General features: G+C 44.9%; 1 protein-coding gene across 3 annotated transcripts in view; it reads left to right on the top strand.

Moving 5' to 3' along the window:
- The window catches only part of FUT8 (fucosyltransferase 8), a 128,264-nt gene that overhangs the window by 11,302 nt on the left and 102,933 nt on the right, over positions 1-14,029 (top strand). Inside the window, exon 1 of one of the 3 annotated variants that reach the window (XM_069950391.1) lies at positions 7,542-7,668. The exons of the other annotated variants lie outside the window; for them this stretch is intronic. The gene's annotated coding sequence lies outside the window, so the exon portion shown is untranslated. Of the gene's footprint in view, positions 1-7,541; positions 7,669-14,029 lie in introns of those variants that run through there. 3 annotated transcript variants of the gene reach the window in all.

The raw sequence follows: 14,029 nt of genomic DNA on the forward strand, positions 1-14,029 counted from the left end.
TTTGCAATTTACTTCTATTAAAAAATCTCAAGTCTTCCAGTACTTATTAGCTGCTGTATGTCCTGCAAGAAGTGGTATTCTTTCCAGTCCAGAGGGCAGAAGAGGTTTTCTATGGGGATTTGCTGCTGCTCTGGACAGTTCCTGACAGGGACAGAGGTGGCAGCAGAGAGCACTGTGTCCGACTGGAAAGAATACACCACTTCCTGCAGGACATACAGCAGCTGATAAGTATTGGAAGACCTGAGATTTTTGAATAGAAGTAATTTACAAATCTATATAACTTTCTGATTTGAAAGAAAAAAAGATTTTCACCGGAGTACCCCTTTAATCGAACAAATCTAAAAGTTCTGACTCCACCAAGAAGTCTACAATAAGTCTCTGCACTGCGTCTCACCAGACTTCTCCGGGGAAGCGGGACACTTGGGAAGCTGAATGACTTTTACAAGACTAAATGAATGGAGGGCCAATTCATTAGTGTCCTATGTCTCCTCGTGTGCTGGAAACCAGGGGCCTGGGGGGGAAGAGCTTTTTATTGCCAACCCTAAGTGGCTGATCCCGGATACTAAACATCCTGACATGTCACTTCATATTTGGCCGGTAATATTTACACCTATGTCAGCATTATCCATGTATTTGCTAAAGTCACTCCTAATGGAGAGAGCGAGCGAGCTCTGGTTATACTGCCTGGTTATTAACCCCTGCCACCCCAGTGCCTGGGCGATTCTCAGTGATTTGATACCATGTGGCGGCTGCACGGTCCTCCTGATAGAAGAGGAGGATTTCTTTGCACGCACCGCTCTCTTGCTTGGCTGCTTGCCCCCTATACTGCCAGAGGGGGGGTGCAGCGCCTTCTCCTCTGCCGTTCTGCAATGGCTGCGGGTGACTGACAGGCGAAGAGGAAAATCACAGGAATCCAGGAAAAGGGAAATGTGTTTTCTTGCCTGTTTGCAGGAGCAAATAGTTTCATAGCATGTCAGCTTCTCCTGGAGGATGACATAATTGGATGTGTTACATGGAAGTGTCTCAGCCAAGCGCTCGCTCACTCTCCCAGCTGTTCAGAGAGGAATTATTTGCTCTCTTAACCCCCTGAGGTCACATGTTAAGGCTCATAGTAATAATAGGTCTAATAATTCTCAAAAAAATGTGCGACTCGCTGTCCTAGCAAGCGTGATAGATTAAGGCTGGGTGCACACTGCGTTTTTTCCATCCGTTTTATGCAAAAAATTGATGGCTGTCCAGGCATGATGGGAACTGTAGTTTTGCAACAGCTGAAGGGCCGAAGGTTCCCCATCCCTTCTCTAGACCAAACACCATATTTTGCAGCATCTCCCATCATGATGGTAGTTGTAGTTCTGCAGTAGATTGGTGGCAACTACTTTAGAGGAATAATTGTCAATGCAAAACACATATGAACTGTAGGGGGCGCCATACAGTTCTTTGTCCCTGCAGTGATGGTAAATGCTCTGGAAAGTTTCAAGACTAGAGATGAGCGAGTTTACAGGAGTGAAGCAAAGCGCTTTGTTCCTATATGCATTCTGATCATCAGGCTGCGGGCTTTAAAGGGGTTGTCCAGCAAAAATCTTTTTCTTTCAGATCAACTGGTGTGACAAAGTTATATGGATTTGTAATTTACTTCTATTAAAAAATATCAAGTTTTACCTTACTTATTAGCTGCTGTATGTCCTGCAGGAAATGTTTTATTTTCAGTCTCTCTGCTGACATCTCTGGCCGAGACAGGAACTCTCTCGGTTTTCCATGAATCCCCCATAGAAAACCTCTCCTGCTCTGGACAGTTCCTGGTTTCTGTCTCGGCCAGAGATGTCAGCAGAGAGCACTGTGTCAGACTGAAAATAAAACACTTCCTGCAGGACATACATCAGCTAATAAGTATGGGAAGACTTGAGGCTTAAATTACAAATCTATATAACTTTCTCACACCAGTTGATTTGAAAGAAAAAGATTTTAGCTTGACAACCCCTTTAAAGTCTGCTCCGTGCTGTTCCTCCCTGGTTGCTGGGAAAAGATGGATCCAGTGCCGGGGAAAGATGGATCCAGTGCTGGGGAACTGGGAGATTTTCTTTATTTCTACTGAAGTTTCTCTCATCTCTACTCGACATTGGATGTATCGCGCCAATGTTTAACCCTATTGCGGTTAATGAAGTTTTTTTTTTAGGTATTCAGCTCTTACTGTTACTTGAGATGTCTTCATTTAAAGGAAACACATCTAAGCTCATGTATAAGTAATACCGGTATTAGTCAAGGATGCATGTGTCCATTATAGCCACTATTCTACCTACACAATGCACTTTACCCTGAAGCCTTTTTCCACATTTGTTTTTGTGTCTGAATAATGGCCGCCAGTCTCAGCCTGAACACAGGTCTGTCAATTTAAAGGGGAAATCCACTTTTCTGGATCCCCATTACCACTTAGGCTATGTTCACAAATAGTATTTTTGCTCAGTATTTTGAAGCCAAAACCAGGAGTGGATTGAAAGCACAGAAAGGCTATGTTTACACACTGTTGAAATTGAGTTTCTTGCTATCTGCAGGTCCCTGAAGCTCCAGTTGGTGTCTTCATTTCTTCTTCACTTCCTGGTTTGGGCTTTCCCATGATGCACTTTGTCTCCTGTGATGTCTAACTGTAAAACTGTTAGATGGCTTACATCTTGTTCAGCCAATCAGAGCTGAGCAACCCGTGTCATCTGACAAAGGGAGGCTGGCCTAACAGGGCTTAGACCCGCCTCCCTCTTGACAATAGCATTGTCACAAAATGGCTGCTACAGAGCAGCCTGGGGTCAACAATCATGAGGTAAGAATGAGTTTACTTCACTTCCTGGTGGGGGTTGAGGGGGGAAAGATAGGTAAGGGGGGTAGAGAGGTGATTGAGGCGTTTAACAAAGTTATACAACTCTATAATGTGTTTCGATTACTGGGATAAAGCTTTTCGCTGGAGAACCCCTTAAGGCGGTGTTGTCAAGCTGCAACATGCATGCATCCTCCCTCCCCCACACCTTTTGTATGTTGACTGGCTGGAAGGGGTGGGGGAGGGAGGAGGCAGACATATTGCAGCTCAGCCTCTCGAGCTTGCAAGTAAAAGATGATTTTAAAGGGGTTATCCAGCGCTACAAAAACATGGCCACTTTCCCCCTACTGTTGTCTCCAGATTGGGTGGGGTTTTGAAACTCTCTTCCATTGAAGTAAATGGAGCTTAATTGCAAACCACACCTGAACTGGAGACAACGGTAGGGGGAAAAGTGGCAATGTTTTTGTAGAGCTGGATAACCCCTTTAAAACGTAGCCATCCACCCTTTCATTTATTCTATCCCCCCCTCCACCCTGTCAGCTATCCGTCCTTGTCCACAGCTCCGAGCATGTTGTAGAGCTGACAGATCCCATTTAATATTGCAGCTTGGCCTCATTCCTCTAAATGAGAACAATTTGCAGTAATGCACACACTTCATGATCAGGATTGGAGAGACGCCAACCCTATTCCTATTGCTGCCTGAAGGAGCCTTCCATCTGAAGCCGGTGGTAGTGGTTGGAGTTGTAGGCACTAGATGCCCCCGGTAGTGTCTGTAAGGGCACCCGGCCCTCTCTTAAAACCTGTAACTTAAAGGGGTCTCCTCTAAAATGACTGTACAGCAGGGATGGGAAATCGTCCGCCCTCCAGCTGTTGGAAAACTACAAGTCCCATCATGCCTGGACAGCCAAAGCAAAGCTTTGGCTGTCCAGGCGTGATGGCAATTCTATTTTTGTAACAGCTGGAGGGCAGATGGTTCCCCATCCCTGCTATACAGCATGTAGAAGGGGGTGTACTTGTATATAGCTGGAGATATATTAGGGGAGATTTATCAAACATGGTGTAAAGTGAAACTGGCTCCGTTGCCCCTAGCAACCAATCAGATTCCTCCCAGACTCTTTGGAAAATGAAAGGTGGAATCTGATTGGTTGCTAGGGGCAACTGAGCCAGTTTCACTTTACAGCAGTTTGATAAATTTCCCCCATTGTGTGTTCTCCTCCCAAAGGCCAGCTATTTGCTATTGCATATAGCTGTGTATTCAGGGTGCTGCCCTTGACTACTTTTATTTTCTCTACAGAATAGAAAACCCAGTCTTTTATGTGGGCCTGTACACAGCAGCGTATAATATCACTGTCCCTGTTTATTCCATTACTCCCTCCGCTAATAAACTGCGGATGCGTCTAGAGGTGATTATGAGGATATATCCTTGTAATCCTCCTTTTTAGGGCTTTTCCAGGTTCTAGTAGATAAAGTTTAATAGTCAGCAGTGATAAACGCCTTAGTAGTATACGCTGATGGGGTTGTTGTGCTAACGCCTCCACTTTCCCCTTGCTCTTGGTGTAATACATGGCCCCCATTGTGTTCCAGCTCTGCACATACTACATGAGAAGTGCTGTGAGCTGACAGTGCCATTGTGTTCTATCCATCGGAGGTGTCCATGCATATCCCCACAGCTATGCTCCGCTTCATACACACAGCCCTGTCACTCCCTGATGCTCTGTGCTCCTCCGTAATACATGAAGTCCTATGGATGGGACCTGCAGCCATCTGATCTCCAGGGAAACCCGTCGGCAAGTGTCCTGCGGGCCAGATGAAGCATCAGATGGTCCACAGTGGGTTGTTACTATCGTGCACAGACTTGTCAGTCCCTTTTGGCTATGTGCGCACTCAGTCCGTATTTTCATACTTAAAAAAAGCCTTTTTTTTTTTTTTTTTTTTTTTTTTTTAGCAAATGCTATTATTGAACCAGCTGTTTGTTTGTTTTTTTTATAAAAGGCACAAAAAACATACTAAAAACAGATGGTTTTAAGGCGTAAGTGGCCGTAATTCACTTAAAACTATGAAAATAGCCTCAGGGGGAGGGGGTCTGATTGACCTCCTTAATGGTACCTTCACACGTACCGTATCGCAGCGGATTTTCTGCTGCGGATCTGCAGCACATTTGACTAAATGAATAAACACAGCATTAAATCCGCACTGTCAAATCTGCTGCGGACCTGCAGCAGAAAATCTGCGGTACGTGGGTAGCTATCCTAAGGGTGTGTTCACACGTACAGGATCTGCCGCAGATTCAAAGCAAATCAATTCTGGGCCATCAAATCTGCTGCAGATCCTGTACATGTGAATGCACCCTAAAGGGTTATTCTGTCAAAACTTTTTTATGTATATTTCTTTCATTAAGTTATATAACTTTGTAATAGAGAGTTTAATTTTACATTTTTTAGAATGTTTTTATTAAAGTGACTCTGTACCCACAATCTCACCCCCCCCCCCCCAAACCACTTATACCTTCAGATAGCTGCTTTTATTCCAAGATCTGTCCTGGGGTCCGTTTGGCAGGTGATGCAGTTATTGTCCTCAAAAAATACTTTTAAAGGGAACCTGTCACCCCCCGTGCCGGGGTGACAGGCTCCCGACCCCCCGTTAGAGACCCCTATACTTACCTCATCGCGCCGGGTCCCGCTTCTGAAGATGGTCGGGTCCCGGAGATCTCAGCCGCCGCAGCCCGGAGTCCAACACCCATAGAGAATGACAGGAGAGTCCATCATTCTCTATGAGCGTTGGACTCATCTCTCAGCGCGCGCACCGGGCTGCGGCGGCTGAGATCTCCGGGACCCGACCATCTTCAGAAGCGGGACCCGGCGCGATGAGGTAAGTATAGGGGTCTCTAACGGGGGGTCGGGAGCCTGTCACCCCGGCACGGGGGGTGACAGGTTCCCTTTAAACTTGCAGCCCTGTGTCAAACGGCCAGGGCTTAGAGTATCTGTGCCCTAACTTTGCACCACCCCTCCATCCCTCCTCCCCACCCTCATCATCATTAGGAATGCCACTGGAACATTTTCTTCTGTCTGAACATTGCAAAGGTGCCTTAACGATCCAGCCCATGTGCCACGCTGACAAGGGTGAGGAATAGTAGAAAATCTGCCGGGGGGGTTGTCAGATATTAGTTATATACCCAGCCTGCCTGGGAGGGTTGTCAGATGTTAGTTATATACCCAGCCTGCCTGGGAGTTTTGTCAGATATTAGTTATATACTCAGCCTGCCTGGGAGGGTTGTCAGATATTATATACTCTGCCTGCCTGGGAGGGTTGTCAGATATTAGTTATATACCCAGCCTGCCTGGGAGGGTTGTCAGATATTATATACTCTGCCTGCCTGGGAGGGTTGTCAGATATTAGTTATATACCCAGCCTGCCTGGGAGGGTTGTCAGATATTATATACCCAGCCTGCCTGGGAGGGTTGTCAGATATTAGTTATATACCCAGCCTGCCTGGGAGGGTTGTCAGATATTATATACTCTGCCTGCCTGGGAGGGTTGTCAGATATTAGTTATATACCCAGCCTGCCTGGGAGGGTTGTCAGATATTATATACTCTGCCTGCCTGGGAGGGTTGTCAGATATTAGTTATATACCCAGCCTGCCTGGGAGGGTTGTCAGATATTATATACTCTGCCTGCCTGGGAGGGTTGTCAGATATTAGTTATATACTCGGCCTGCCTGGGAGGGTTGTCAGATATTCGTTATCTACTCGGCCTGCCTGGGAGGGTTGTCAGATATTAGTTATCTACTCGGCCTGCCTGGGAGGGTTGTCAGATATTAGTTATATACTCTGCCTGCCTGGGAGGGTTGTCAGATATTAGTTATATACTCTGCCTGCCTGGGAGGGTTGTCAGATATTAGTTATATACTCGGCCTACCTGGGAGGGTTGTCAGATATTAGTTATATACTCGGCCTGCCTAGGAGGGTTGTCAGATATTAGTTATATACTCGGCCTGCCTAGGAGGGTTGTCCAATGTCGGTTCTGTACTTGTGCTGTCATTTCACCAGTCTGCCCTCTCCATTTTCCCACCAATTTCTCCTACTTGTTCTGCGCTCTATTGTCACCTGTGCCTTCCGTCTCCGAGGAACATGTGGAGCGTCAGTCCCCATCTACCATGGTATCTACATACCCTGACATATCGTGTCCATTCACCCCCTTTGTAATAATGTATGTTTTATTGCTGTGTCCCACTGTATAATAAAGTGTCATAGACTCTGATATAGTTAATAAAAATGTCTCCTTACCAAGGTGTTTGGTATTAGAGGGGGCTAGGAGTCGATGACAAGTGGAAGATACTATGGCGGCAGAATCTTCTGGTTTACATTGTGCATCCATGGAGGTGATTGGCTGAGGACTCTGCGGAGGAGCTGCACACACATAACGGCAGGATATTTGCTGTCGGGACTGTGTGCAGAGTTGCATTATTTATTATTTTAGAAGCTTTGGAACAATAAAAAAGGTGACAAATGATACACACCCTGTAAAGGAGGACATGTATTATGTGGGCAGAATAAGGTAGCGTCTGGTGCTAAAACTGGAAGCCTGACGTCACATATCCTTTATTACAGATGACGCCAGGGTTGTCCTTATTTATTGGTTTTACTTAGATTTTAGGTTAAGGACGACTCTTCTATCATCAGACATGTCTCACTAACAAGTTGTAATATTTAATCCAGGACATCAGACGAGCCGGAGGACAGTGTATCAGCCATACTTTAAGTGCGTCGCCTCCCTGCCATGGCGGACTAAATAGTGCAAGTCCTGGAGGAAACCGGGAGCGTGCCAGCATATGGGCGCTGCAGATAGTGACCTGCAATTCACCAGGTAAAGATGGAGCTATGCAAATCCTGCCTAGCACAAGGGAGCCGTACTTAAAGGGGCCACCACCCTTAGGGAATAAAGCTCTTATTTGCCTCGTTGTACGATATCAGTATGATAACACGTGTTTAATATATGAGTCATGTATTGTGAGTAAAGACACGTCGGAATTGGTACGAAGTAGGAGATAGTTAACATACATACACCATTTTGGACCGTAAAAGAGTTATGCCACCATCTACACATCTATGGACAGATGCTCATGATCTCAAGAACGTTGGACATTTCCCACACGTCAGTCCGAATACCATGAAGCCCAGAGCAGTGAGACCGGCAATGGTAATACGGCACCAGCTGGACAGGGTATAGTCTGTTCCTGGGTTTGGCTTCAAATCTTTGGCAGATAATCTGTCGTCAGATCTGTTGGTGGAATAGGGCCTTAAGCGATTTTTAATGATAAACAATTACAAACAAGATCGTTTATAGTTAACCATATTATGGTGCGTTTACACAGACAGATATATCTGACAGATCTTTGAATCCAAAACCAGGAACAGACTATAAACAGGTATCAGGTCATAAAGGAAAGACTGGGATCTATCCTCTTTTCAAATCCATTCCTGGCTTTGGCTTCCAAAATCTGTCAGATAAATCTTTCTGTGTAAACGCACCATTACACTGAACGATTAGTGAACGAATACGGAATTAGGGTAGCTTCTCACAGATCCACAGCAGGTTTGATCTAAATAACTGAACACAGCATCAAATCTGCACCATCAAATCTGCTGCAGATCTGCTGCGGATCCGGGATGTGAAGACACCCTTTGGTTTGGTGTGTAGACAGTATGTTCTGTATACTGGTGCGTAGGCCGTATGTTCTGTAGCCACTCCATGACATATGCTGACCCTCAGGGACTGTGTAATCTTTTCCCACGAGGCAAGATGCTCTTCTTGCCTCATGGCAGATCTGGTAACATAAATTTGGTGTGTAGTGTGGTGTGTAGACAGTATGTTCTGTAGCCACTCCATGACATATGCTGAGCCTCAGGGACTTCCCAGGGTCTTTTCCCACGAGGCAAGATGCTCTTCTCGCCTCATGGCAGATCTGGTGACACAAATTGGCATATGGCCAAATGCCTGCCAGATAGATAATAGGTGAATTAATCCTGGTTAGCAATAGCTAATTTTTTATTTTTTGGTGTGGAATGATTCATTTTGTTTATTACTGCATTTACACAGAGAGATTTGTCTGACAGATTTTTAAAGCCAAAGCCAGGAACAGCCTATAAACAGGGAACAGGTCATAAAGAAAAGACTGAGATTTCTCCTCTTCTCAGATAAATCTTGTCAAATAAATCTCTGTGTAAACGCACCATGAAATTTAAAGGGCCGCTTCCCTAATTTACTGAGTCTAATGGTACTTTTACATGGAGCGATAATTCGCACAATTAACGATTTTGAATGAACAATGTTTTTTTTTTATAACGATCAGCGTTTAGACGGAACGATACATTGTACGGAAAATTCGCTATGCGATCGCTTTGCGATCGTTTAAGCCTATCTCACGCATAGGTGAAATCGTTGAAAGACTGTTTACGCTGAACGATCTGCGAATTTTTTGCGAACGATCAACGATGATTTGAGAACATGTTGAAAGATCAAAATGAACGATTTATCGCTCGTCGTTTGATCGTTCGCTGCCTTTACACGTACGATTATCGTTCGAATTCGACCGTTATCGTGCAAAAACGAACGATCAATCGTTCCGTGTAAAAGGACCATAAGTGTCCATAGGATAAACCAGTAGGCCTCAGAGTGAAACACAAGATTGTTCTGTGCAATAGGTAAAATACGAGAACCATACTTGAATAAATCGAACGTGGCTCAAAAAATTCTGCGGAATCTGATGCCAATGTAAATTCTCTTACCTCTAATACTGGAACTTGGAAGCGGCAATTGGCAAGTTTATGTAAACTCCCGCTTTGTCCTGTGCTTATTCCTAACCTATGTGTGTATTTTACGCTATAGAGCTGTAACTTCTATTAAACCAGGCCTCGAACCTCAAGAAAGTTCAGTCATTACTTCACCGCCAATTGATTTTAAGAGCTAATGGCTTTGCCGGTGTCAGAGCCAGGAATATAGCTCCTCTCTGTTATTACAGGCCATTGCCTCGGCTGTATACATCTTGTATATTGCCATCTTCACATTGGTACTTTGCAATTAGAATTAGAATAGGGAACATTGTCTCTCTAGTCTGTTGGGTCTGGCCATCGATGCTCATCTGACTTATTAACCACCATGGTGAATGACTCCTCTTTGTTGGTGGACCTGTCAGGTTGGTGGAATTATTTGGTTTTAAGGCCAGGGAAGTTAGCGGGCGCGACTATTGGATTACCTAGACACAGGCATGGGAATATTGCGATGCACTAAAACGTGATGGATTTTGATGACTCTTTGGTTTATTAAGCTTTTCTCTTTAGCCCAAGGAGCGACGCTCTACTGAAGACTAACCGGCAAACGCTCACCTTCATGATCCAAGGACTACAGCAGGTAGTTTGCACGCTTGATGTTGCAGATGGATATTATTGCTATATTCGTGGGATGAGCCAAGTGCAATATTTTCTGCTATACTTCATTAGCAAACGATACAAATAACAATTCCCGCGTGGGCATCTGGTATCGGAATGGCTTCCTTCAGCAGCAGCATTGCGGCACATTTCAAGGTCCCTGTGTTCCCCATTCCAGGCTATATAAGCAGCGTACAGGTGCCATGTATACCCGGATGTGTTCAGGCCATGCGCCGCCAGCAACAGCGCTCATGGTAGAGTAGCTTTGAGGAGAAACTTTAAGGTGGTGTATCAGTCAAATTGCCAATGTTGGGGTTTCCCAATCTCCTAAATTGCCAACACTGCCACCTCTGTTTGTGTCAGGAACTGCACAGAGCAGAGAGAGCTTTTCTATGGGGATTTGCTGCTTCTCTGGACAGTTCCTGACATGGACAGAGGTGGCAGCAGAGAGCACTGTGTCAGACTGGAAAGAATACACCACTTCTGGAAGATAGGAGATTTTCTATTCCGTGCATCGGCACTGGAGGCGGGCTGGCCCACCCCCAGTAGGAGTGAACCCCCGCCCCTCTATAATGCTGCTCCATTGATTCAGTGGCTCCAGTGCTTCAGTCCAAGCAAGTACCTGGGAATAGAACAGCGCTGTACATGGGAACTGGGCCGTGGGTCAGAAAAAGGAAAGCAGCATCAGCGCCGATCTAACCATGGGCAAAACTTAGTGTCACTGTCTTATTTTTTTATTTTGCAGAAATCAATAGTACAGGCAATTTTAAGAAACTTTATAATTGGGTTTATTAGCCAAATATGCCATTATCTGCATTCAAAAAGCCTTTCCCCAGGTCCCCCCCCTCCCTCCTCTCTCTCATTTACTGCTTATTATCAGGGAATTATGTCTTGTTGCATGCCCCTGTCTGTTCTATGGAGAGGGTATGGGGGAGGAAGAAGATTAGTTGGCAGCAGAGAGCAGAGAACAAAGGATTACACAGTGGAAGCTGCATGAAAGCCGGTATCAGAGGCCAGAGAGGTCAGTGCTGACTGTCAGAGGAGATAGCCGGTGATGTAGCTGTAAATTAACACTTTGTTGTCCTGTTTTGGTGTCCTCATCTCCCTCCACCCCTCCCCTCTCCATAAGAGAACCTTGAAGACAGGGGGAGAGCTTCAAACTGCTTTCTCATGATAAAAATACATTTTTCGGCCAATAACCCCAATTACAACGTTTCTTAAAATCTCCTGTACTAATGATTTCTGAAAAAAATAAAAAATTTAAAGGACGGTGACACTTTAAGGCAAATGTACCTGATGGTACATTCGCTTTATAATAGAAGTAACTTACAAATCTATATAACTTTCTGCCTCCAGTTGATTTGAAAACAGTTTTTTTTCTCTTCTGGAGTACCCCTTTAAGCGATTCACTCTTTAACTTGGATGAGATGAGCTCTATAGACTTGACTTGTCTGCATCAGCGAGACAGGGAGGGAAGTTCCTAGCCACATGCTTCTCCCTCCTTGTTTCCGAGCCAATGTCAGGCCCATTTTAAGTCACGCTGTTCCCTTATAAGTAACATTTCTTTGACCGGACACGGCACCTCTCCTTTTGTATGCTCTTGTTATCATCCACCATATCTGCTATTACCATAGGTGAGCGAGGCCATGTTTGCATACACCTGTATGGCCATATCTCATGTAAGTAGCTGTGTATATATACTAGGTGCTGATCCCTGCCCGTTATGGCCTCTTTACATCTGAAGCCGTCGATATAACCCTCTTGCTGCAGCCGCAGAGGCTTTGGTGACGTCATCCGCAGAGTTTCCTTGGAGATCACATTAGCTTAGTCAGTAGCGGGTATAAGATACCATCATCTTCATAGTTAGATCTGACTGTGAGTTGGGAGTCGGAGTGAACGTCTGGAGATCACCCACTGCTGGTTCCACATCCCTGAAGGGTAAACTCTTGTCCTGGCACAAGTCTCCATACATTTCCACCAGCCACTTGATGCGGTTTCTTCTGTCAGCTTGCATCTTTGTATGTAATGTGATTTTTCTGTGTATTGTGTGCAGTTTCCAGCTGTCATGTGGCTGCCCTCCCTCTGACCATAAAATCAACCATGTTGCTGCTCAAGGCTTCAGGACCTTGCATCCCTCTGCAGCCCCCTGCTGCTTCAGTGTCTGTGCCAAACATGCTCTCAGCCCTCCAGCATTGTACTGTATGGTGTGGGCACTGAAGGGTGAAGAAGGGGAGGGTTGCATGGGTCCCGCGGCCTGAGGGATTATCTCCAAACTCATATGTAAAAGAAACGTTAGTATTCAAAGAGCTTCCCCTATGCAACCCGCAGGATTGGAACGTGGTGAGAGGAGAGAACATGGCGTAACTCTGTGCAGGGGTTAGACGTATTTTCATGGTCTTGTTATTCCACCTTTGGTGTTCTCAGATGTGTTTTGAAGCCTTTGTTGTTAAATGCAAACTATATAAAAGCTTTCCAACCGTCAGTAGCTTTCGATGGGTATAGGAACCATTTGGGCCCCAACCAGTGTAACTAATACACCCAGAGAGATCCACCATGTTTCTTAACACTGGTTCTTACTGTCTGATACTTGTAATGTTACCCATAAGTGGCTATGCTGCAGCTGATTTACCAATGCTAGAAAACTGGTAAAAATTGGGCCATGATCTATTTCATTGTAAATTTTATTTTTGTTCACTGTTGTAAATGGCGGGTGGTTGCACAGCATGGTGGTGGAGTAGTAGAGTGCTTCATGGGGCATATTTAAGGGGTTGTCCAGTTAAAAACATTTTCTTTCTAATCAACTGGTGTCAGAAAGTTATATAGATTTGTAATTTACTTCTATAAAAAAAAAAATCTAGTCTTCCCATACTTAATAACTACTGTATGTCCTGCAGGAAATGTTGTTTTATTTTCAGTCTGACACAGGGCTCTCTGCTGACATCTCTGGCCGAGACAGGAACTTTGTCTCAGTTTTCTATGAATCCCCATAGAAAAACCTCTCCTGCTCTGGACAGTTCCTGTCTCGGCCAGAGATGTCAGCAGAGAGCACTGTGTCAAACTGAAAAAAAAAAAAACATTTCCTGCAGGACATACAGCAGCTAATAAGTACGGGAAGCCTTGAGTTTTTTTAATAGTAGTAAATTACAAGTCTATATAACTTTCTGACACCAGTTGATTTGAAAGAAAACGTTTCGCTGGACAACCCCTTATAAGAGAGTCCTGTGTAACAAGAGTAGTGAGGATGTAATGCGTTTCATGCCACCACTTACTAGAGAGGACATAAAGTGATTACATGTTCAAAGTAATAGATATTGGTGTTCATTGAGATGAGCTGCTGTTGGTAGCAGGTGGCTGTTGCAGTGGGTCTAGACTGCTGAATAGAAATGACAAAAAATTGGTCTGAATTAAAAAAAAAAAATTGATTTCTTAGAATTTGGGATTAATTTCTAGTAGAGATGAGCGAACCTCGAGAATGCTCCACTGCTAATCAAATGCCGAACGATCGGGTTCGGATGGACTTGAGCATGCTCGAGGTTCGCTCATCTCTACTTTCTAGCTAATGGGTTACAGGAGCAGGGACTCCTGTCAAAGGCAGGTGTCCCAGCTCCAATACACTGGCTGCTGAGAAGCTGCACTGCTGAGTTTTGGAAGGTTTGCTCCTCTCTTCTGGTGGAATCTGGAATATGAGCGGTCCACTTGTCTGTCCGGGTAATCACCGTCATGCTCCCTCGCTGTGCCAAGAGGTCACCCCCTACCCCAGCTCAGTCACTTTATAGCACCACTGGAAATGAATGGTCTAT

The sequence above is a fragment of the Dendropsophus ebraccatus genome, chromosome 13 (genome assembly GCF_027789765.1).
Source record: "Dendropsophus ebraccatus isolate aDenEbr1 chromosome 13, aDenEbr1.pat, whole genome shotgun sequence".
In the NCBI taxonomy this organism is placed as follows: domain Eukaryota; kingdom Metazoa; phylum Chordata; class Amphibia; order Anura; family Hylidae; genus Dendropsophus; species Dendropsophus ebraccatus.